The sequence below is a fragment of the Myotis lucifugus genome, unplaced genomic scaffold (genome assembly GCF_000147115.1).
Source record: "Myotis lucifugus unplaced genomic scaffold, Myoluc2.0 scaffold_587, whole genome shotgun sequence".
In the NCBI taxonomy this organism is placed as follows: domain Eukaryota; kingdom Metazoa; phylum Chordata; class Mammalia; order Chiroptera; family Vespertilionidae; genus Myotis; species Myotis lucifugus.
In genome coordinates, this window is record NW_005871635.1 from 373147 (window position 1) to 397252 (window position 24106).

Below are 24106 nucleotides of genomic sequence, written 5' to 3' on the forward strand. Positions count from 1 at the left end.
TCTTCATCCCACCACTGTAAGCTATGCTCGCACTCTCTCTCTCATGCAATGTTTGACCCCAGGTAGTGGGGTGTGGCAAGCATTTAAGAGGCTGTAAGCATGGGCCAAACACAAATGGTTCTTTTCAGTCCTTGAGTTTATTACACGTTTTACACTGAACAGACTTACCTGGTGTCAGGAAATAACCCTGTCTTTGGCAGTTAATAACCCAAGGGGCAATAAGAGGAGAAGCCTACATGAGAGTTTTCTGATAGGCTAACTTAAGTGACTTAGTACAAAAGATATAATCAGAGCGAAGTTTAAGCCTCAGGTCCCAGCTGATTGTTCACTAGTAGATAAACCTGAACAGTTTCATCCTTTAGGAACTCTCCTCTCTAGGCACATCCCTTCACGTAGGGATGGCCACCATGTGAGTGAGGCTCACACTGCCCTCACTGCAGCTCTGGGACATTGTGAAAATTCAGTGGGCTCCACCAAACCATGGTAATAGGTTTCTCAAAGTGCTGAAAAGTTGGTGGCCAACTTATGCGCGGGGTGAGTATGCGTGGGGTGAGTATGCATGCGGGTTAATAACAATAATCACACACCAGCACATACACATATACCATCTTTTTCAAGACTGGTTTGTCTGAAATCTTGGCATCATTAAATGTCAAATGAGTTTAACATGTGATTATCTGAGCCTCCTGAATGGAGAGACAGTAAACTGGCAGAGAAACAGAAATCATATGATAATTTAACGTTCCACGCTTTGCTAGCTATGCAGCGTCATCCTTGGGGTTAACAGATGCCAGCTTTCCTGGATCGGATAAGTAGAGCCCCGCCTCACCAGTGCTTCCTTTATGAAAACTGAACATTCTACAGAAGGTTGATCAGAGCAAGATTCTGCTAAATATTCATGTTTTAATTTCAAGTACCACTTAAAATGTAGGGGTTTGAAAACACACAAAAACCAAATGTTGATGCATTACAGGACTAGCATGCTATGATTTCTTTATTGCAGCTGGTCACTTCATGTTATTAGCTACACTTGGCACAACTTGGAACAGCTTGACGGTATTTGGTATTTATTAAAATGTGAATGACAAAGCGGATAAGAATGCTCAGACAGTTGGATTCCTCCATTGACTGGATGCTCCAATACAGTATCTGTTTTTGTGAAGCGATGGGGCTCCTGCTGGGGAATGCTGAGGGGGGCATTCCAGGCAGGTTTGGGGAACACTTGCATAAAGGAAATTAAAACCTAATCACTGAAGTTTTAATTCATTTCTCCAAAAGCAACAGATGGCCAATATTTTCGGAACAAAATTATAATTTTGGCACATAATTGTTGGAAGATTAGCATTCACAACTATGTATTCAGTATCTATTATTGGATCTATAACTTCATTTATGAAAACAAGGACACATTTGTTTGGTTTGCTGCTGGCCCGGGCTTGCATTACTTATGAGCAAGGTGTGATGAGCATGAGTACATGTGACATGGCAGCGAGGATGCACAATGCAGGAGAGACACTATCCGATGGGAACTGTTATTACTTATCCCGGGAAGAGGCATTGGAAGGTAGCTGGGTGTCTTTAAGGAGCTGAAGGGATTGAGTTCAGAAAGAATGGAGACCAGCTGTTCTTTCTCTCCACAGGGAACAAAAGAAAATGGGATTATATGACAGCGCGAGGATTTGGAATAGATATAACACAGAATCTCCCAACTGCGTGGGCTCTCACACACTGACATGCATTTTGAAAGGAGTGTGTGCACATTAGTTTTATTTTGATGCCTCAAGAATGGAAAGACACACATTCACTATGTGGTCTTCTGTGAGTGGAGCGTGAACTCAGTGATTTATGGTTCCTGGGTTTTCTGGATCTCTGAGTGGAATCTAAAAATGTGTATGGAGGTCACTAAGAGAGCTAACTTTTTAATGGTAGCTAACTTTTTTTAACGGTAGCTATTTTCCTGGGGACAGACTGGCAATTTTTACCTGTACTATGCTTTACACTGAATAGAATGTTATGTAATAAGGTGGGTGAGAACAGAAAATGTGGGAGCACAATGCACTCATTTTTCCTCCCACTACTATTTTTTCTATTGAGTAGTTCAAGTTTAAAGGCAAAATGTTCTTCCTAGTTATGTGTGGAATTCAACACATGTATATTGATTTTAGAATTCATAAGAATGTGGTTAGGGTTCCCGAGGAACTGAACTCTCTCTTTACACACACACACATACACACATACACACATACACACACATGCATGCACACACACTCACACATGTGCACATGCACACGTGTGCACACTCATGCACACACACACACATGCACAATGATGGTGATTGTCTCTTGATGTGAATATAGTTCTATTTCCCATTTTCCTGAGCTGCTTGGGGTAGTAAACAAAGCACTGTGCTGGCGGCAGACACCTGCTGTCAGGTCTCACCTCAGTCATGAACTGGCTATTGGCCTGGACTCTTAAGTATAATCTTATCTTATGAAAAATAAACAGTAAAATGAGGATATGCTCAACAGGCCATTTTAAAGTTCCTCCTTTTGGTTCCAATATGCTATCGATTATTAATACCAAAGTATCTTGATCTCCGAGTTTACTCCAAGATCATGTCTCAGCTCTCCAAGATCATGTCTCAGCTTTGGCTGCACATTGTAATCTCCTTCCCAGGCCATGCCAATTATGTCAGAGTGTCTGAGGAAGGGCCGAGGTATCAGTATTTGTTAAATTCCCCAAGTGGTTACAATATCAGCCAAGGTTGAGAACTCCTGCTTTAGGTACAATGCAGGAGAGGAACTGAAATAATAATGTTACTTCACTCTGAGCACAGGAATTGTGTCCATATTGTTCCTTTCTGTATCCTCAGTACCTAACAAAGTGTCTGGTGCATAGTAGGTGCTCGGGAAATAATTAACAGTATACGTGAACTTTGGCTATTCCCTAAAAAGACATAGTCTTATCAAATCTGATAACTACTTTGATCATTTTCACTTTGATCTTACTCACTGAATAACAGCTCAATTCTCTATTTCTCTAGCATAAACAAAGTCAAGTGAAATAATGGGCAATCCTATTGCAGTGACACAATGCAACTATTCTTGTGATGAAAGAGAGGAAATCATCTATCCTCATATCCTCTAGAGAGGAGACCCTTGGGAATCTAGACATGCCCCCTACATGATTCCACACAAAACACACAAAACAAAATCTCTGTGTTCAGTTGTGTCATATCCTTACTCAGCCAACACTTATAAGGCACTGACATTTGTGATAGTCTGAAGGAGACTTTCTCAGTGAGGGCTTCATGCTAAAATTAAACCTTAATACCCTGGGCATCTTTACATGGAATACATTAGTTTACTTCCCATGCATATAGTATAGTTTTAGTGCTATATCATTCCTGAAAGAATCGAGAAGAGTCACTCACCTGGTTGTTTTGCTCTGGGGTTCAGAGAGCAAGCTCCCGCTAGGAAGGGCTGCCAGTGCCAGGGGTACAGTGACAAAGGAGATGCAGTGCCTGTCTTTCAGAACAGCCTGGTCCTGGACAGCTTTCCTGGAGATAGGATTGCTCTTTACCTACGCTGATCAAGACGGGGCACCTAGTCACGTGGCCTTTGAGCCCTTACAATGTGGCCAGTGCACCTGAGAAATTAAATTTTTTACTTTACTTAAGATTAATTTAAATTGAAGTAGCCACATATGGCAAGTGGTGACCCTATTGAACAAGGCAACTCTAGAATCACATATTCAAATGGGGAAGACTGGCTCGTACATTATCATCATCTGGGTGATCAGTGCTAATAGGAGGGATGCACAGAAGGCTATGGAAGCACCGATGAAAGAAGCGAATCCGAGGGGTGATGGCAGGATGGTTGAGGCAAAGACTCCTGAGAGGAAACGGCTTCCAGGATGCGACCCGAGGGGCGAGATGCAGAGTCGGGAAGGGGGAGTGGAGCGAGAGCCACCCAGAGGCTCGGATGTGTGAGAAAGCACAGGATATAAAAGAGCACTAAGAAATGGCAAGTGTGTGTGGCAGCAACATTGAAAAGAATGTTAGAAAGGAGAGGAATGTTGGGCCAGGATCCAGGACAGGAAGGGTTTTGTGTGTCATGCTATTTCAAGGGCAATAGGGATCCAATAAAAATGTTGGACACTGTGAGTGAAGTGATGATATTTGTGCCTTAGGGAGGTTTTCCTGGTTACCACTTGGCAGCGTAGGAGGAAAAACTGGAGGTCGGATGCCCTGATCTGGATCAGCAGTGAGGGTTGTCTTAACTAAAGCCACGTGGAAGGTGGAGAGACACAGACATATTTGAAAACAGGAAGAAGAAGAATAAAAGGATTTACCTGATGAACTGGCCGTGACAAGGTGCAAAGAGAAAGACGAGGATCACTCCTTCGTGTCTGACTTGGGTAGATGACAGTGACTTTCATGGAAAGGCAACATGGGGCCATTTAGGAATTGTCTTTGAATTGGAAATTTCCTATCATATTAGGTTACTTGCTCCCCCTGGACCCCGAAGCTAGCTCTGTGTGCGCCTCATCACGAGGGCATGCTCTTCCAGGAAACAAACACAAGTTCACAGTGAATGCAAGATTATTTTTATTGGGGTTCCAGGGACATATAACAAAGCCTCATAAAATGCCAACAAAATCATATTCTGTGCTTGGCTACTTTAAAAAACCCTGTTTATTTATGAACTCATTGAACGAGCACTGGGTGAAATAAGGCCAATAGCCATTTGGAAAACAGGCCGAGCTCAGCCATGAGGAGCTCTAAGTCTGACAATGCCAGGTGTCTAAGAGGAGATGTGCAGCATCTCTTATTGGGTGTCCCAAGCGAGATGCTGGTCCTGAAGTGGACCCCACTTCACGGGTTCCTTCAAGACACACTGTGTTTTGAATCTCTGTGTCATCCAGCTGACCATTTTATTTATTTATTTTTTTAAAAAATGTATTTTTTTGATTAATGAGAGGAAGGGAGAAGGAGAGAGATAGAAATATCAATGATGAGAGAGAATCATGGATCAGCTGCCTTCTGCATGCCCCACACTGGGGATTGAACCCACAACACGGGCATGTGCCCTGACTGGGAATCATCAAACCATGACCTCCTGGTTTGTTGGTCAATGCTCAACCACTGAGCCACACTGGCTGGGCCAGCTGACCATTTTATTAATCATTACTAAATGCCAACTAAATGCAAAGGGACTGGTAAAGAAGAGTGAAATTTCCTTAATTCTAGGTTTTTATGGCTGAAGTATTCTTGAGTTGATACATGGATAACTGAGGATTAAAATAGCAAATAACCATTGACATTTTTAAAAATTGAAGGACTATTGAAATTCATATGTAAATATTCATGCAGAAGCACTTATTAATACATACTGTGCACGAAATTTTTTAAGAAAATACTTAGAAGATTAGATTTGTTTAGGTGAACTAAGATTTCAAGTACCTTAAGAATATCATTGAATATATTGCACATAATAACTTGGGCCATTATATGATTGTTTTTTAATCTTCACCCAAGGATATTTTTTTCCATTGATTTCTAGAGAGATTGGAAGCATAGGAGGAGGGGGAGAGAGAAACATCAATGTGAGAGAGATACCTTGATTGGTTGCCTCCCGCTTGCACCCCTACTGGGACTGGGGAACCTGCTACCAAGGTGCCCTTGACCAGGAATTGAAACTGTGACCCTTTGGTTCATGGGCTGATGCTCTAACCATTGAGAAAACTGGCCAGGGACCATTGACAGTTTCTGGATCTAAAAACGATAGTTAGTTCACAGCTAGTTCTTTTTCACATTAACCTGGGAAGCCAAAGAGGTGGTGCAAAATTGAAACAATCTACTAGGTACAAGGCTCCCAGATATCTGAGATAAAATGTTTCCACTAATCAAATTCAAGTTCATGACTGGTTTCGGCAGGGCGGGTGGCTCAGCCTCTGTGATTAGCCTGGGGGAACGTAAATGTATGGTCTCCATGAGCCCCTCTGTCTCACCTGTGGAAAAGGACGTAGCATTAACTGACCTTTAATCATTACTAACCCATTTTTTTTTCATTTCAAGAATTTGAGATTCTATGCAGACAAAATTGAAGAATCTCATCAAAGTCTGGCAAAAGAAGAAGAAAAAAAGCCTAAAATATTGATACGCTCTCTTCCCCAATTATTTCAATTTTCTATTAGGAAAATACATTCTATCACTCTAGTGTAACTTAACCAGAAATCTGAAAAATTTGAAGGGATAATCAAATGAAATAGCTCTTTGTTTATCACAAAAAAATATCAAGTAGTAATGTAATGATTGCAATATTGCAACTTCAGGCCTTAGATCAGGGATTTCAACCTGTTTCATCTCATGGCACACATAAACTAATTACTAAAATTCTGCAACACACCAAAAATAGATCACATATTTTGCCAATCTGAGAAAAATATAGGTATAATTTTGATTCATTCACACTGGACGGCTACCATTGTTTTGGCTGTCATTTTTTAACTTGACAATCTAAGGGGAAGGAGGGCAGTGCCCTGACTGACTAGTCAGGTGTTGCATGGTTTACACATCCTGGCAGTGCGACGGCTGGAAGTCGCGGCCTTCGGCTGTGAGTTTTACAACTGCAATTCTGGATGTGAACTCTGTATTGGCTATTTAGCAAGTTACTTAACCTCATTAAACCTCAGTTTTCTTAATCTATAAAATGGGAATAATACCTCTTTTGCTGAATTGCTGTGAGGCTTAAGTGAGCCAACATAAATGCTTAACATATAGTGAGAATTCAATAAATACCTATTATTATTAGGTTAACAGAATAATCACAAGCTCTCATACTATTCCCAGTCACTCTATTGCTTTAATGGCAAAGAAATACAATTGTAATTCTAGGCAACACCTGGGATGAGACAGCTGCGTGTGCGTGTGCGTGTGCATTTGCTCTCACAATAATGCATCTAAAAGACACTCTTTCTCCTTTCTTTCCATTTATCTAATTCTCTAACATCCTTTAAGACTCACTTCATAATTTTCTCTTTAGGGGGACTTTCTTCCCTGAACAGACCAGTTTTATCCTGCTTCTGCTGACCTCCTCGGAGTTCCTTGTTTAAATCATTTGTTTTGGGTTGGGTTTGGGTCTTGCCACCTATTGACCTGAGTTGTTATTTATCTTTTCAAAAGCTTATGTCCTTCTGTCTGACTGGATTTACTGGTTAGAAGCAGTGACTGTATCTCACAGGTCCTAGATTGCTGAATAAAAAGAATGGTTGCTTGGTTGGTGTCAGGCAGGATAACGTGGTATTTCTATGTTGCGTTATGACTTCCCCCCATTATTTTACCTTTTGGATTGCCTCTCACTGCTGTTATTTCAAGAGTACTTTATATTCTTTAGGTCACTCTTAAGGTCACACTTTGTGTGTGGCTAAAAATCAATCTACTTAGAGCATTAGTGTTCCTTAAAATATTAACACATTTGTGCAATTTCTATTTTAAAAATTGGTGCATTCATAAGCAAATTTATAGTAGGAAGACTTAAAAAAATGTCACATTAAATTTAAATTCAAGCAGAGGAATACAAATGAGGGAGGAAATGTTTTTGGCTCATGAAAAATCTAGATGGCATGAGCTCTGGCCGGGTAGCTCAGTTTGTTAGAGTGTGGTCCTGATATGCCAAGGTTGTGGGTTTGATCCCAGCCAGGGTACATACAAGAATCAACCAATGAATGCATCCATAAGTGGGACACCAAGTCTCTCTCTGTGTGTCTGCCCGTCTGTTTCTCTCCCCCAAACCCGCCTCTCTCTCTCTCTCTCTCTCTCTCTCAAAACCAATTTTAAAAAATCTAGATGCCATTCTTAAGTTTCTCTGTTTCTTGAAGGGATTGCCACGTGTTGTAAGAGTGTGTTGCTGAGCTGAAACCGGTTTGGCTCAGTGGATAGAGCATCGGCCTGCGGACAGGTCAAGGGCATGTACCTGGGTTGTGGGCACATCCCCAGTGGGAGATGTGCGGGAGGCAGCTGATTGATGTTTCTCTCTCATCGATGTTTCTAACTCTCTATCTCTCTCCCTTCCTCTCTGTAAAAAATCAATAAAATATATTTTTTTAAAAAAGAGTGTGTTGCTGAGCTGGAGAGGTGTCCTCAGGTGATGACTTTGTTTCAACTTCTGAGTGGCCTGGGCATCCATGGGCGGCTCTCTCTGTGGTCTTTGAACCTTCCTGAGGGCCATAGGACCAGCTGAAAGGAACATCAACACAACTAAAAAACACAACAGAACATGTCACAGAAAGTCATCACATTGAGTATTCAATAAACATAAATACATACAATGATACTTTAGCTCCCTGCTATTCCTATCTATGTGAAGACCGCATCACCAGGAAAATGTAGCCCTTTCTTATTGTTCCCCTGGCTCAAGACCAGCCACAGCTCTGTGGGCCTGTGTGAGGGCACCATGCTAATCCCCCTGGAGAAAATGCTCCATAAGAAAAGCTTCAGGTGAATCCCACAGGCAACTTACTGAAAAAGGGCATGCAGAGAACCAACAGCAGGACATTAGGGACACGTTCAAATAGCTAAAGAGTAAATGCAACATAAAATAACTGTGGGTACATAAGTCCTCAGCGATGCAGGAATGATTGAAGCCACCAGAGTTGCTAGGAGTTAATGTCAATTCCTGTATTTAAATTTATAGTGCCTGGCTCATGCCCAATAGAGGAACAAAAGGAAGAAAGGAAGGAAGAAAGGAAGGGGGGAGGGAGGGAGAAAAGAAAAAGAGAGAGAAAGAATGAGGGAGGAGGGCAGGAAAGAAAGCAAGAAATAAAAGAAAGGTTTCTGAGGTGTGGAAGAGGCAGAGGCATCTAGCGTACAGAGAGGAAAAACAGCATGCGAGCAAGTTCAAAGACTTGGAAGCCAGGGGAAACAGGCTTGGTTAATTTAAAAAAAAGATGATATATTTGAGTGGTTTTAGAAAGTGGGGCAAAGCAAATTTCAGGAGTTTTGAACATATTAAGATTTAATTTTAGAAGTGTGGTGTGTTAATATAACTATTGTAGACTTTTGAAGGGAATATTAACATGATTCAAATAAATCAAGTGGAAAGGGAAAGGTGAAATTCAAAGATGTCAGCCCAATGAGAAAAGCAAACCATATAGCAAGAAATTAAATGAAGGCATAGGGATTAAAGAATATGCTCTTAAAATAGAGAGACTGTGGAATCTCAGAGGGAAGGTGGGGGTGGGTGGGTGAGTGGGAAGAGATCAACCAAAGACCTTGTATGCATATATGCATAACCCATGGACACAGACAATAGGGTGATGAAGGCCAGTGGTAGGGGTTGGGGGCAGGCTAGAAGAGGTCAATGGGGGGAAAACGGGGACATATGTACTACTTTCAACAATAAAGATTTTTAATAAATAAAATAGGGAGGCAGGTACTTGTCTGGGTTTCTTCTATGCTTACGTTGCAGGAAGTGGGCTTAGAACTGAGAGCATTTTTCATTCTCCAGCTGTTCCTCTCTCTGCCACTGCCTTTCCTAAAAATGAACTTTACTGTTTTAGCATCAAAACAACTACATGTTAGTAAACACAGTACCTGGAGGTGGAATTGAATATAACTTTAAAGGACAAGTCTTAATACAATACCTCCGGAGTCAAGGGCCCCAGCGTGTTCTGTACCTCTACTTTAGAGCAGCTTCACAAGTTCTCGGAGCTACAAGAGTTAGAGACCAACGAACCCATCCCACGCATTTTACAGATCAGAATGTTTGGGAAGAGCTGTATTAATATTTCTTTTATTACACAATAGATGTTATGAATGAAGTATACTTTGCAGGTGGATTTTAATTTAACTGAACCCTTTATTGTCAGCCTCTTCATTAAGCTCACACACTGAGGATGCATAATGACTTAGGTACGTACACCAAGAGATATTCCACCTCCTGTCACTGCTTTCTGCCCTAGACACTTGGGATACATTAAGACCTTGGCTCTCTAGATGGCAAGTATAACATACATTTGCTCCGGAACCTGTAAAGTAACCTGCTGCTGTTAATAGGTATTTTTCTGTTCTGACCAAGCATGCAAGAATGGATCCTAGATGAGTAGTTAAGTAAAATATGCATCTTACAGATTTCAGAATTCATTATGTTGTGAACACAGAGTGGAGGGTGGGGTGCTAAGCTTTTGCTACATGTATGGTAGACTTATTTGTGAATAAATTAAAATGCTATTGTGTTAAGGAAAGATGTTTCGCACTATTTTTTACTCCTTTGGGTAACTTAATAGAAAGCCCAGATGAAAAGTAAACCAATGTATTGCTTTGGTGCATCATAGATATAGCCCACAGAAATGTCTCTTTTAGAATATGGACCCCTCTTTTAAAATAAATTTGAAGAATTATAAATAAGTAAACCACCATATTCTAGGTGTGTATTATGAGTCAAATGCTTAAATCAGCTTTCCTTGGCGTCCATGCCTACTTAATTGGGATGAAGTCAGACCCTGTGTCATCTCAGCATGAGCATCCTTTGGAATCTGGTCTCCTGAACATATAAACATAAACTGGGGCCCTGGCACTGGTTGCTCAGGTGCTTCTGTGACCTGACTGTGATGAGTCTTCTGATTTTCATCAAGAGCATCATCACCGCCCTGACCGGTTTGGCTCAGTGGATAGAGTGTTGGCCTGCGGACTGAAGGGTCCCAGGTTCGATTCTGGTCAAGGGCATGTACCTTGGTTGCGGGCACATCCCCAGTGGGGGGTGTGCAGGAGGCAGCTGATTGATGTTTCTCTCTCATCGATGTTTCTAACTCTCTATTCCTCTCCCTTCCTCTCTGTAAAAAATCAATAAAATACATTTAAAAAAAAGCATCATCACCTGTGCACATAGCAGGTGGCAGTGGCAGGCAGACCAGTCGCTGCTGCTGCTTGGCCTAGGATCCTCCCTAGTAGCAGATCTTCAGGGCTCAGCTCTACGGAGAGGGAGTTGTAGCCCAAGAACCCACTGCACTGAAACACCCAAAGGTGCTGGGGCTTCTGCGATCCCAGGCAGAGTCTCAGTTCCTAATCACGTGCCATGCAAAATGGAGGAAAATTATTATTATGAGTTTGATTACTTTGATCAGGTTAAAATTATTATCTCTGCCTAAGACCATTTCCCTGACATGTTATCTCATTATTTAAATAAAGGAAATGAATTGCGTATGACTAATATTTACTATTCTAGTGTTCTTCCTTACTTCAAATTATCCAAAGTTAGGATGAAGATTAAAGCAGCAAATATTTTACAAATAATGCAACAGTCTCTGCAATGACGACTCTTTCAGACACGATTAATTGCCAACATCGAGGTTACACACAAGCATCCTTGCATGAGAACACAGATCATAGAGTCCTTTTATTCTTATGTTAATTAACAAGAACAATTTTTAAGTTGACTTGAAAAACATTCTACTCAGGATCCATGTCAAATGATGAGAAATGCCAAAGGGAAAAAAATCTCAAGTAGGCAACATGTAAAGCAACACACAACTACATGCACTTTAGTATAATTACATGTTGCAAATTATATTGGATGTATCTAATATCTAATTTTTTGAAAGCTGATTCCACTTGAGATTTCAATAAGAGCATCAACATTTTGCAGGTGGCTCCTTCTGTATAGTATTCAAAGGGAATTATCCCTCTTATATGCTTACAGCTCTCAAGTAAAAGCGGAAGTTCTCCGTAAAGGCCAATGAACAACAGACCCTGGGAATATAACCTTGATAGATAAAGCTCCACCAAATAGAATATTCAACATGGTTATTTATTCTGTTCCTTCTGTGCATAGTATCCTTATTTGCTTCAAGCAATAAGAAAAAAAATCTGAACTACAGGCCTCATTATAGAATGTGGAGAAGGCTTCACGTATATTCTGCAGCAATTATATGAAAATCTAAGGGGTTCACAATTTTTCAGATGATATTTAGATCAACTGATAAAAGAAATGTGCAAGTGAATGGCAGATTATATCTTTGAAAAGAGAGAGCCCTGCATTCAATTTTGTTCTTATAAAATGTCTGATCAATTTGCCCTAAAGAGGATGCCAGAGCAAAGCTCCATTTTGAGAACCAGGCTTTGTCCTCCTCTTTCTGTGTGACTCAACCAATCAGATAACCAAGTACATTTGTGATCTTGGGAAACAGGGCATATTATTCAAGTTGGCCGGATCCATTTTCTTGATTCCTCCTGAAAGATCTGTCTGCTAATTAGGGTTACTATTTAAATGATTTAATTCACTGCACTTTCGTGAAATGCAATGTGTTGTCATATCACAGACTTTATCATGCTGCCGCTGTTCACCGAGATGCCTCTGTAGTTAGCAGTTTCCTTTGTTCTGCTCAGTAAGTGATTTTAGGAAGGGGATGGGCCCGGAAGGAGGAGCCTTGGGGTTTGCAAAATAAAATCATACATTCCTGGTGCACATGCAAAACTTTGTGTATTTCCATGAATTCCTTTTTAGAAAATAAATTACAATTCCATCTGGAATAAGCTAAGGGGCACATGCCGGTGACTTTAAATGAAACCCAAATGATCCGACCCCACCTCACACACCTCTCTGGTGTGCTTCCCACTGCAGTGCAATGATAGAACAACAATTTAATTTTTTTTTAATCAGCAAGGAATGTCTTTAGCAAGGAAGAAGTAAATTATGATAATTACTCTGAATAGTCAGATCCTTGAGCATTGTTAATTAGCATTTATTGCCTGGATTATGGAACAATACACGAGAAACTGAACGGCAACTGCTCTTTTGCCATGAGGAGCTGGGAAAGGCAGCGGGGCAGAAAGGCAGCAGCATCAGCAGGTGAGTCAGAAGTTCACATCCTGGATCGTGCGCAGAATCCCTCACCTTCAAATACGCATACGTGGTCCTCAATATAGTTAGCTTATTTATTTTTGGTGTTAGCCGAATATTTACATATGATATCATAGTCATGGGAGACTAAGGGGTGGAGAAATATTTTCGCTATGATGTCACCTGGGGGCAATTTTATCCATTGTGAGAGTTCAACACTAAAGAGAATAAAACTCACCATTTAATAAAAGTGTGAATTTCCCTGCAGAAATTTTAACTTAAAAAGGAAACAAAGAATTCAGTTCTTGGTGGATAAAATTTTACATTCACCTCCCCATTTCATTTAGTTAAAAAGAACTGAGAAAGGGTCATTCATTTCTGACTTGAGAGCCTTTTTTCATTAGTAATTTGTAATAAAGTAAATTCTGAAATTAGAAATAAATTAGATATTAATTAGCAGACCAACATCAGCCATGTAAATAAATGACACTCTTATAATTTGGCAACTGCAATTCCTAAATACCCTGCAAGGCAGAAGAAAAAAAGAGGAAAAATGAACTATTCATCATTCTCACTGCAGTCTCACCATTTCCCCACCTCATTGCAGTCATTGAGGAGAAAGAAAGATAGTAAAATACGAAACCAGTGACAACAACAGCCACAAGTCTTCCCAAAACCTGCATGGATCCCCTTCCTGGATCCTTTTAGTTTGAAAAAATAAGTTTGACTAAATGTGTGAGGAGATTAAACAGACTGGTGGTAAACATTAATTCTGCTGAATGAGCAATGCTTTGGGATTGCAGAGATGCAAATGAGATAATACTTTTCTTTTCCTTTGACATACCAAGGAGATTAGTTTAGAACGTCAAATTTGATTTTGTTAGAATATATTAGCAGTGTTTTAATTAATACCAATTAAACCCTTTCTTTCCCTGGGGCTTGATATATTCCTAATGCTTTCTAAATCCTCTGTCTTTTATCCATCCACCTCCCTCCACCCCTCCAAATCACCAAGCCTTTGTTACAGTCTTCATACTTTTACTGTATTCAACAGAAAACTACGAGCTGCTTGCCTAGAGGTGTCTTGCCCATAAAATTACTTCCCAGTTGCTAGATTTAAAATGAGCCCTGTTCATTAGTACAGTTGATTTTTTTTAAAAAAGGTGTGATTAGAGACTCAAACATAAACATTTTCTGTGTTTTTCTTTTGGGGAAAACTGTTGCAAAAGGAGTTTTGGCTGGTTGGCACCACTTGGCTTCATTCTCACTAGAAGCTTCCTATATTTTCAATGGCATTGGCTTTGAGCTGGAACTTCTTAGGAAACATGCAAAAAAGGAAAAAATGGGGGGGGCGAGTTAAATATGGTGAACCATGTGCTCTGGACTGAACTGTAACTGTGTCCACGGAGGTGCTGCGTGGCATTTCACTCATTATTCCTCCCTCTCTCACTTCCTGTCTTTCTTGTCCCAAAGCTCCAGTTCACTTCTTTCTCTTTTCTTCCTGCAATGCACTCCCCCCCCCCCTGCAATTCCCCACCTTATTTTTTTTTATCTGCAAAGCTGGATTTGCACTTTTAAAGATCAGTATCCATAATGCCCTGCTTGTTTCGGTTGCACTCTCTCTTTAAAAGACAGCCCCTCTAATTGATGCGTCTGGGCTAGTCTAGACTGGTAGTGATTGAACCACCACCAATTATGTTATTCATTTCACTGAACTTCACTGATGGGCTCAGTGAGGAAGAAGGGGTGTTGAGAAACCTATCCTTATACTGAAGCAGTTCCCTGCTGAAATATAAAATCTTGTGTGTTGTTATGCACTCCTAAATGCCTTGTGACCAGTTGTATAATAGCAGCCTCAGAACATGAGCAATCCACTCGAAAACATGCAAAACACCAAGAGAGTTCCTCAGAATACAAGCTGTATCACTTGGATTAAATTACTATCCGGTTATAATTTAAAATCACAGAAGACTGATATCTAGCAGATTTTTCTTGACCCATGCATACGTTTTCATAAAATTAACTGCAGATATATTTTGACTTTAAAAGGCATCACATGTTTTAAACATTTGACATGAATCATGGGGTAATATAGATGCATAAATTAAAGAGATGCCTTTCCATAATTTCCAAATACCTATGCATACACATTAGCTACGATGGGGGAAATCATCAATCCCGTCTATACAAACCAAAAAATGACCTGAAAAATCAAATAACTTTTCTTTGAAACACATTCAGACTATCAACGGCTGTAGAGTAATATTGAAATATTACAAGTACACAAGAGGTTTCAACAAAAGACATGGCACAATTGTTCCACAGTTCATCCTCTCAATTCAGGTTGCTGATACAAAATGGTTCCTTGACTATGATTTAGAGTCAATGACTAAAATTGCAATGAATATTTAAAAACAAAACAAAACAAAAGACAGGGGAAGAAGAGTTTCCTTCACCTTTAACATGCACAAACAAGTTACAACCAATATAAAGTCTTTAAATGAAGAATGCATTTGAATTTGGGATTGATTTAGGTATTTTTAAAAAATAGAAGACAAATATTGGCCCAAGAACGCTAAAATTGTTTAAATAAAATTATATATTGGAATTTTTCACAACAAAGAAAGATAAGTCACAGTTTCTCTTTTCTAACTATGATATATATCTAAATCACTGAAATTATTCTGTTACAAAATGTCACATTTTCAGAAAACTGCAAACTAGGTAATGCTAACAATTACCTCAAAAGATAATTTTAAATGTATGGTTTTGTGTTATAAATAACTACATTGGATTGAATTAAATTCCTGATAATTTCCCCCAATTTTTACACAAAGAATAATATGCATAGTTAATCCTAAAGGATACGCTATTTTTTGTGTGCATCCTGTTATTTTCTTCAGTATATATCATACATTTCCAATCCCTATTACTTTTAAAATCATCATATTAAAATAGTAGCCAAGCAAGGAGGCTATATATCGCCTTTTATTTTATTTAAGATCTTGCAAAGAAGTACGAATTTAGTCTTTTTAACACCAAAATGCCACCCTTCATCTAGAATAAGGAGAGTAAACATTTTAGCCTTTGGCTATATTAGCCCAGATTATTGGTTCACCACTATCTATGCCTGCGCTCACTATCCAGCCATGTATGGTACACATGTGTGGGAACTGAATATCTCATACGTGCACATGCCCATGTTTATTGGGCACAATTTTAAGATGAACTGTTGAGTTTAAAAGTTGGGAGCCTGGGGCATGCTGGGACTTCAGCTGGTGCTCTGAGGCCCAGCACAGGTACCCAGCTGTTCCTGTTCCCCTGGAAGGTACCGCACCTTGCCCTCAGGGAACAGACCGGCGCCCACAGCCTCGCCAGGCCGCTTGGCCGGCAGATACCTGCTCGCACGCCCAGGCCGCCCGTCACCTGATCCCACCGACAATGAAAACCTCAGCGGTGCCCTCGGTCACTTCAGACAAACTTTCTTTTCTTTCGTTTTTGCTTTAAAGGAAAAAGTTCCACCAAATCTCCGGGATGCCGAGGCGCGGCTCACAGCTCCCAAGAGCCTAACCCGTGGATTTAAACGGTAAACATCACAAGTTAGGGTCTCAGGGATTGAGAGGGGCGCAGCAGGCTCTTTCTCCAGACAAAGCAGACCCGCAGAAGGTGACAGGCGTCTGCTTTAGCTTCAGGGTGAAAAGGCAACAAACAGGTGGCGGTGTCCCTCTCACTGCCCAGCGTCCTGTCCACAGGAATGGGTGCCACGCGGTGCAGGACGCGATGCCCGCGTGCATGGCCCGGGCACACGCACATGCCTGGACACACGGGCGCGGGTGGCCTATGACAATGGCAGGTAACGCGAATAGACCCGGCCATGCCCACGTGTTGGACACCAGGGGCTGTGATCAGGGCCGAGTGTTCAAAGCTTTAATTCGCAACCAGCGCAAACAACTAAAGAAAATGAGGAGGCCCTTCCCCCGGGTGCCCGCGCGCAGCACTGCGGAGTCAGATGGTTAGGAGGAGACGGGGTGCGGGCGGGGTGGGAGCGGGCGGGGAGGGGGGCGCTCGGACTCACCGGCTGGAAGTGGAGCGGCCGCAGCCTCGCGGCTCCACCGGAGCGGACGGCGCTCCGCGCTCGGGCCGGGGCTGCCCTGGAGGCCGCGCTGGCGGGAGGGCGGGGCCGGCCCAGACCGGAGCACAGGCTGCCGCTCCGGGTCGCGCTTGGACCGGAGAGAGAGAAGGGAGGCGATTTTGGTGGGAGTGGAGGAAGGCGGGGGCTGATGGCTTTGAAATCGTTCCGTTAATTCTTTTTTAAATTAAGGGCTGGGAACCGCCCCGAGGCTGCTGCAATCGTCCCGGTCCTTCGCGTGCGCGCCGGCCTCCGGCGTCCGCTCCGGCCGCAGCCCCGGCCCAGGGCGGCCAGCGGCGCGCTGTCAGGCGGGCGGGGAGGTACGGCTGCCGGCGGGCCCCGCCCGGTCCTGGTCGCTTTTGGCCAACAGTCCAGGAATCGGAAGCGCGTTCCCTCCATCTTCTCAGGCGGCTCCTGGCTCTGGGCTGGCCGCGTCCCCATCGTCCTGGAAGCTGAGCAAGAGGCTCCTGCGACGCCTCCCAGATGGAAGGGAAAGGAGGGGAGGTGGGTGGGAAGATAGCTCTCAAAACTGTCCCCTCTCCTTCCTTCCTTCCTCCCTTCCTTCCTTCCTTCCTTCCTTCCTTCCTTCCTTCCTCCCCTCCTCCCCCCCTCCCGCCCTCTCTCCCTCCGTCCGTCTTCAGTCTGAGAAGGTAGATGCTGTCTAGTCCAGAGAGTGACAAAGCAGCCCCTCGAGGAAGACACTGGAGGGGCCTCAAGCGCTTGGCAAAAACGCTAAACATTTGGTTTGTTTCCATGTGCAACTCGACCTGCTAGGGCTCCAGCTCCCCCTCCGAACTGGTCACCGCCAGGAGCTGGACGGCGCCTGCCCTCGTCCAGGTCTGCGCAGCGCCCACCCCCGTGTCCAGGAGCTCACCTCCGAGGGCTCTTCGGGGCAGGCCTCCTGCGGTCCGTCTGTCCGTCTGCTCCCTCTCCTGTCGCTCAGAGCAGCTAGTCCAGCACCATCCTACCAGCCCTCCTCTCTCCCTCCTCTCTCTCCCTTTCTATCTACCTCTTCTCCTTTTTCCTTTACTATCAAAAATAAAAATAATAATGGCTCGTTCGACATGGCAGCATGAAGTGGCTGCCTTTGAGAAAGCACATTTAATCTTTGCTGGCTCCCCTAGGCTCAGTGAAGACGGAGAAGGCAAAAAAAAAAAAAGGGGGGGGGAGAGTGTAAGGGAGGCTGCTGACGGACAGCGAGCATCAGGCACAAATCAGCGACAAGCTGCATTTCCCGAGCCCACACTGCCCCCTTTCTTCTCCTCTCCCTTCCCGGGAAGCCTGCGTGTCTGGTTCCAGGAGCAGCGGGGCTCCGGCCCACAGCGCGCGGGCTCCTAGCTGCCTGCTCCGACCTGCGCTCTGAGCAGAAGAAGGAATCCTGCCCCTCGACTCGCCTGCAGCTTCCCAGGGCCTCCTCCTGTGCCGGGAACCCACTTGCTGCCCCGCTGCTCCGCCCGGCGGGGTCCCCCATACAAAGCTTGTGGTCCTCCCTCCGTTGCTCACTTCCTTCCAGATCGTCCAGGCCAGCCTGCTCGCTAACACCTCCCAGCCTCTCCCTCTGCCGCCTCGTCCCCTCTCCCCTCGCCGGGTGCGCCCAGGCACCCCCTGACTGCTAATGAGACCCAACGCAGGCCGTTCAGGGGCGAGGCAGACGCGGTTTATACCAACACAGACCCGCAGCCTGCAGAGGGTCTTAGCACGTTCTCGGAGCGGATGTGGAGGGGGAGGTGGGGAGAGGGCCACCATGAGCCCTCTAGGTGTGCCCAGCCCCCATGAACTTGAAAACACACATGCAGGGGGTACATGTGATGAATCTTGGCGGGTTTCTCCATGGACAGAAAGTCAAGGATTCCCAGGTCCTTCTTTGAAAGAGGGCTGTAGAGGAATAGGGAGCGGCGGTTTAATCTAGATTTTAAATCTGCAGGCACTGCAGGCTTGTGATGACTCCAGTGCTGAAATTCTTTCCTTTGAGTTGCCAGCTTCGCTCTTCAACTATATTAGCTCTATGTCCTCATTCACCACTCAGGTCCCCTTGGATTTTGAAATGAACGCACCAGTCACTGCAGTTCATCCTAACCCTTTGCTTCTACTGCAGACATTTTCTTATTCCTGAAGCATTCGCTTCAAATGTTCGTCAGATACACACACATCTCCCTGGTCAGGCTGGAGTCCCTGCATAATGATAAGCAGTAATTCAGATGACCACAAGTGGCACAAGAAAGAAATGAAAGGCATACTGAGCTGGGGAGCATTCCCACCATTTCTATTAGCGCATTTTTAGAGCTCAGCTACACAATGATCCTGTCAAACAGGCATCACCCCAAAACTAGGGTCTCTACCTGACTCCACACGCAGTGGGCATGCTGCGTTGGAACCCAGTTTTCCTGGCTCGAGTCATGCGGACAACAGGCCGCCATGCTGTGTAAAGGGTAATGCTGGGCTCTGTGCACAGCAAGGAGAGGAGGGAGCTATCTGAGAATGCAGGCTTCCTCCAAGTCAATATTTTTAAAAGATAGCTTCTTTGTGCTCAACTCAGAGATTATGCTTTGTCTCTGACTGTGAAACCTACACTAGCAGGGCTGTATGCCAAGGAAAAGGAGAAGAAAGAGCACATGCAAATGGGAGCCTCAGAGAGAGGAGAGAGGAGGAAGGGAGAGGGAGGAAGGAGGGGAAGAAGGGAGGGGAAGAGAGGGAATCAGAACAAATAGAGGCAAAAAAAGAGAAAGACCTGCCATCATAGTGTTGGGTTTCATTCAATGCTCCCCCCCCCCTTTTTGTCATTATTGGGAAGGAGGAAGATGGTGGCAGGGGCTGGTGACTAGGTTAGCATTTTTTCTGATTTGTCTAACAGTGTGTTTGGAGTAGACTCTAGAGGAAAAGACGCAGGCTGGGATGGTCATAAAGGGTGGAGCTGTTGAACAGTATCTTTGACTCACTGGGTGCCTCCCTGCAATGCCAAGATGAATCATTCCTAAGCAGAGTAGGTTGTCTCAGTGTGCTTGTACATGGAGGCCAAATTGTGGGCATCACATTATTGCACTCATCTCTAAAAGAAAAGGTAAATAGGGAATGGAATGGACTGGGACTCTTCTAAACCTCTATGCATTTGCAATAATAATTCAGCATGATTTTTACACAGTAAACTAATTTGCCTCATCTATATTCATTCTACTTACAAAGATATACAAATATATGCGTTATGAGTTATGAAAGTTTTGCTATGAACACATCATTTTCTCTATACAACTGAGGGATGTCTTTGGAGGATACTTATTTCAAGCAGTTAACACCTGACCCCAATTTCTGTGGGTAATTAGTGAGCTAGATAACCACACAAAGTGGGTAATTATTTAGTACCCGAGGGGACTCCAGAAGTGGGTAGTGGTTTTGTTAGCAAAAGCACATCTCTAATTATTGTACCTACGATGGGTGTTTTAAAATACCAGTTATACTATATGAAGTGAACCGTGATAAATAAGTGAATATTTTGCTGTCCTTAGTATATTTAATTATAGTTCATAATATTTACCTCTTTTGTATGGAGTGTTGTGAAGATTAATTAGTTAACATATTTAAGACTCTGGGAGATAAAATGTGGTAAAGAGCTTCTAAATATAGTATTATTATTATTGTTATTAATATCTTGGCTAATAATCCCAGGATGGGAGAAGTTTAAGGAGTAGATGCAATTGTCTTTTCTACATGTTGATTAGAAGAGAATGTTGGAAGTTAATTCATTGACAGTGGCTTAAGGCGGATTCCAGGAGCCAGGAGAGGAGATGGAGAAAGCGAGAAGCAGAAGCTGGAGCCAGGGGTGAGCAGGAAGCCGCTGAATCAGCCCACCACGCCCTCCTTCTCAAGTCTCCCGTCCTTCCCTCTGATGAGTAACAAATAGGCACAAAAATCCCCAAAGAAGACATTCCTGCAGGCAGAGGGACCAGCTGATCCTAACCAACCCAAGCAGCCCATTGTGCAGCATTTATTCTGGAGAAGAACCATCAGAACCAATGCTTTTAGCAAATGCAGGCACAGCTTTAAGTATTACGATGTGGAAACAGGCACACCCAGGTCATGTCAGGGATGCCACCTGAGCAGCAAGGAAGAACACTTTCCAATCTCTTGCCTTTATGAATCCCATCCAGGACAGTAAGGGGATATCAGTGTATTTTTTCTGAGAAAGAAAAGGAAAAAAAAAGAAAAGGCAACCTTATGATTCAGGGATGTGATTCTCCAGAGCAACCAGGCCTAGGGAACAAAAAAACAGCAGAAGCTCACTCTTCTTCCTCTGTCCTCGCCCGGCTCCTGGGCCGGCTGCCTGGGTCTGGCTGGGGCAGGACAGATAGCGGCCTTTGGGATCCAAATCTTGAACATTTTTTTCTTTCAAAGCAAGGCTGTCCTGGGGATGAATCACAAAGATACTGTATTCAGCCAAGTTCACAGTACCTATGGCCCAGGAAAGGGGAAGAGCCCCTGTGAGACCCGCTGACGGGAGGGTGCAGGACACGTGTTTGCGCCATGATTGGAAGCCATGGTGCGATGATACGTTTTAAGAGTTTGGGGGCAAAGAGAACATTTTTCCAAAATCCACCTTAACCGAGGCTTCTGAGCCAAAGCCCAGTGTTTGTCACCCCCTCTCAGAACCACAAAGGCCACGTCATTCTCCAACCCCGGGTCCCTGTAAGCCCAGACTGTGTGGACTCACCCCCCTGCATCCTGCTCCACACACTGCTCTGAGCCAGCTTTCACCCTGAACTTCCTCCCTGGGCCTCCCGCTGCCCCTGCCTGGGTCTGGCTCCTGGTCTGGTTTCAAAGGCCCAAGGCAACTACTTCTTCTCTCCCCTCATCATTGTAAACACATGCTCTCCCTTCTCCAAATTTTTATGTCTAAAATGTTTTCAGGTTTGACCGTTTCTTTCATCTGTGGCCACCAACATCTCCTCTCACGCTTAGTTGACTTTTTTGCCATATCAAAATATATAGTTCTATCTCATGGTATGGACTGCAAACCCCAAAGTCTGCTGCCAGCATATCCCCACGCCCAGCCCTCCTCTACCCACATTAACTTATCTGACAATTCATCTCAGGGCATTTCCCAAAAGCTCACCTGATAAGAGCTGAAGCCAGTGGAGAACAGTGGTGTGTGTGTGTACTGACCTAATTATATGAATGCAGCACAAAAGGGTCTGATGTACAGGAGCAGAAGGAAGAACAGAAGAAAGGAATCTGGTGTAGTTGTAGATATTTAGGATATAAGCAACAGAAGCTGATTATTGCAAGAACTTACAGAGAAAAATTTATATTTTTAGGTATATACCAGAGGCCCGGTACACAAAATTCATGCACTTGGAGGGAAGGAGGGGCCCCTCAGCCCGACCTGCACCCTCTCGCAGTCCAGGAGCCCTTGGGGGATGTCTGAGTGACAGCTTAAGCTAGCGGACCTAAGCCATCAGTCATCAGTCGAACATCCTTAGTGCTGCCATGGAGGCAGGAGAGGCTCCAGCTGTGAGCCCAGGTTCTGGGAGTGCACTGTGTTGAGTGTCTGCCCCCTGGTGTTCAGTGTGCATCACAGTGACCAGTTGTTCCGCCATTTGGTCGACTTGCATATTAGCCTTTTATTATATAAGGACTAGTGACCCGGTGCACAAAATTAGTGCACATTAAAAGGAAATTAATTAGAAAAAAATATTTTAATATTGCTATTTGCCCTTTCTCTATAATAGAAGTGTCAGAGATGAAAGAAAATTAGTAAAATGTATATGAAAATCTCCCTCCTGTCAGAGTCTAGGGTGCACCACAGGAACCAGAGTCAAGTCCCTGCCCACCCACGTGCACCTCAATATCACGTGAGACCCAGGCCTGGCTTGCCCCACCCGCATTGGGCTAGATCCAGACCCGGCCAGCCCCACCCCTGTCAAGCCCCACTGGGTGGGGGTTGCAGCCTCAGGTCACCTGGCCTGGCGCCGGGGTGGGGGGCTTGGCCTGAGGTCCCCGGCCCCGGCCCAGCACCACACAGCCTCAGGTCACTGCTGATTGCTCATTAAGGCTCATTAGGGGAACTCGGCCTCCACTGTGGGCACAGCCATCTTGTGTTATGGAACCCCTGCCTCCACTGTGGGTGCAGCCATCTTGACCTTTACGGTGTGATGGTCAATTTGCATATTCCCTCTTTATTAGATAAGATATGTGTGTACATACACACACATACACACATCACACATTTAGTCCATATCAAACCTCTACCACACAATACACTAAGTTTACCTGATATCTGAAAAGCTGTTTCCCATGCTGTGAGCAGTGATAGGGCCACATGGATCTGCAGTTCAAAGTGCATATGAAGACTTTCAGGATGGGCTGGAAGAGGAAGACAAATGCTCACCAATCACCTGCCTCCCTTCACCCTTTGCCCACCTCCCCCTGCCCTAGCCTCTCCCTGGCTTTCACACACTGCTGTCTGTGTCATGGTTATGCATACATGTCCTTTGACCAATCCCTTCCCCTTCTTTCATGCAGTCCCCCCTCCCCTCTGAGACCCATCATTCTGTTCCATGCTTCCATGCCTTTGTTTCTATTTTGTTCAGCACTTTATTGTGTTCATTAGATTCCACATATAAGGGAGACCATTTGGTATTTGTCTTTCTCTGATGGGCTTATTTCTCTTAGCATAGGAATCTCCAGATGCATCCATGCTGTCACAAAGGGTAAGATTTCCTTCTTTTCTATGACCATGTAGTATTTCATTGCAGGCTTATAGGCTAAGAGCTGCCATTGCACCTATCCTGTATTTCCACAAGGACTTTCAGCTTATTATCAGTATCCAGCCCCAGAATACTTGTGCTCTTAATTTTACTACTTAGTATTTATCGCTTTAATGTGCAATGCTGTTTTCTGCAACTCCTCTGACAGCTTTCATTGAGGTCCTTCTTGTGACAGACACTTGACCATACCGAACATTCCAGTTAAAGCCATCGTCTGTGTTTGCAAAAGCAGAGCATAAGGATCAGCACTGTGAGAGCTGCCCTCTCAGGAGGGCCTGCTGGAACTTGAACCCGGACTTGCATCCGTCAGCGTGGCCTTTTCTCTGCATCCTGAGGCTTCTTGACACCATCTCAGTGTAACTGACACTTTCTGCAGTTAC

The 24106-nt window shown here is 43.8% G+C and overlaps 1 long non-coding RNA gene across 1 annotated transcript; it reads right to left on the reverse strand.

Annotated features, from left to right (window-relative positions):
• Nucleotides 1-9340: 9340 nt before the first annotated feature.
• On the reverse strand, nt 9341-18519 carry LOC111823633. The gene is made up of 3 exons (XR_002826701.1): nt 17843-18519; nt 16915-17444; nt 9341-11062 (listed from the first exon to the last, which is right to left on the reverse strand). It is a non-coding gene; the product is annotated as an uncharacterized LOC111823633 (long non-coding RNA).
• Between the last annotated feature and the right edge of the window lie 5587 nt (nt 18520-24106).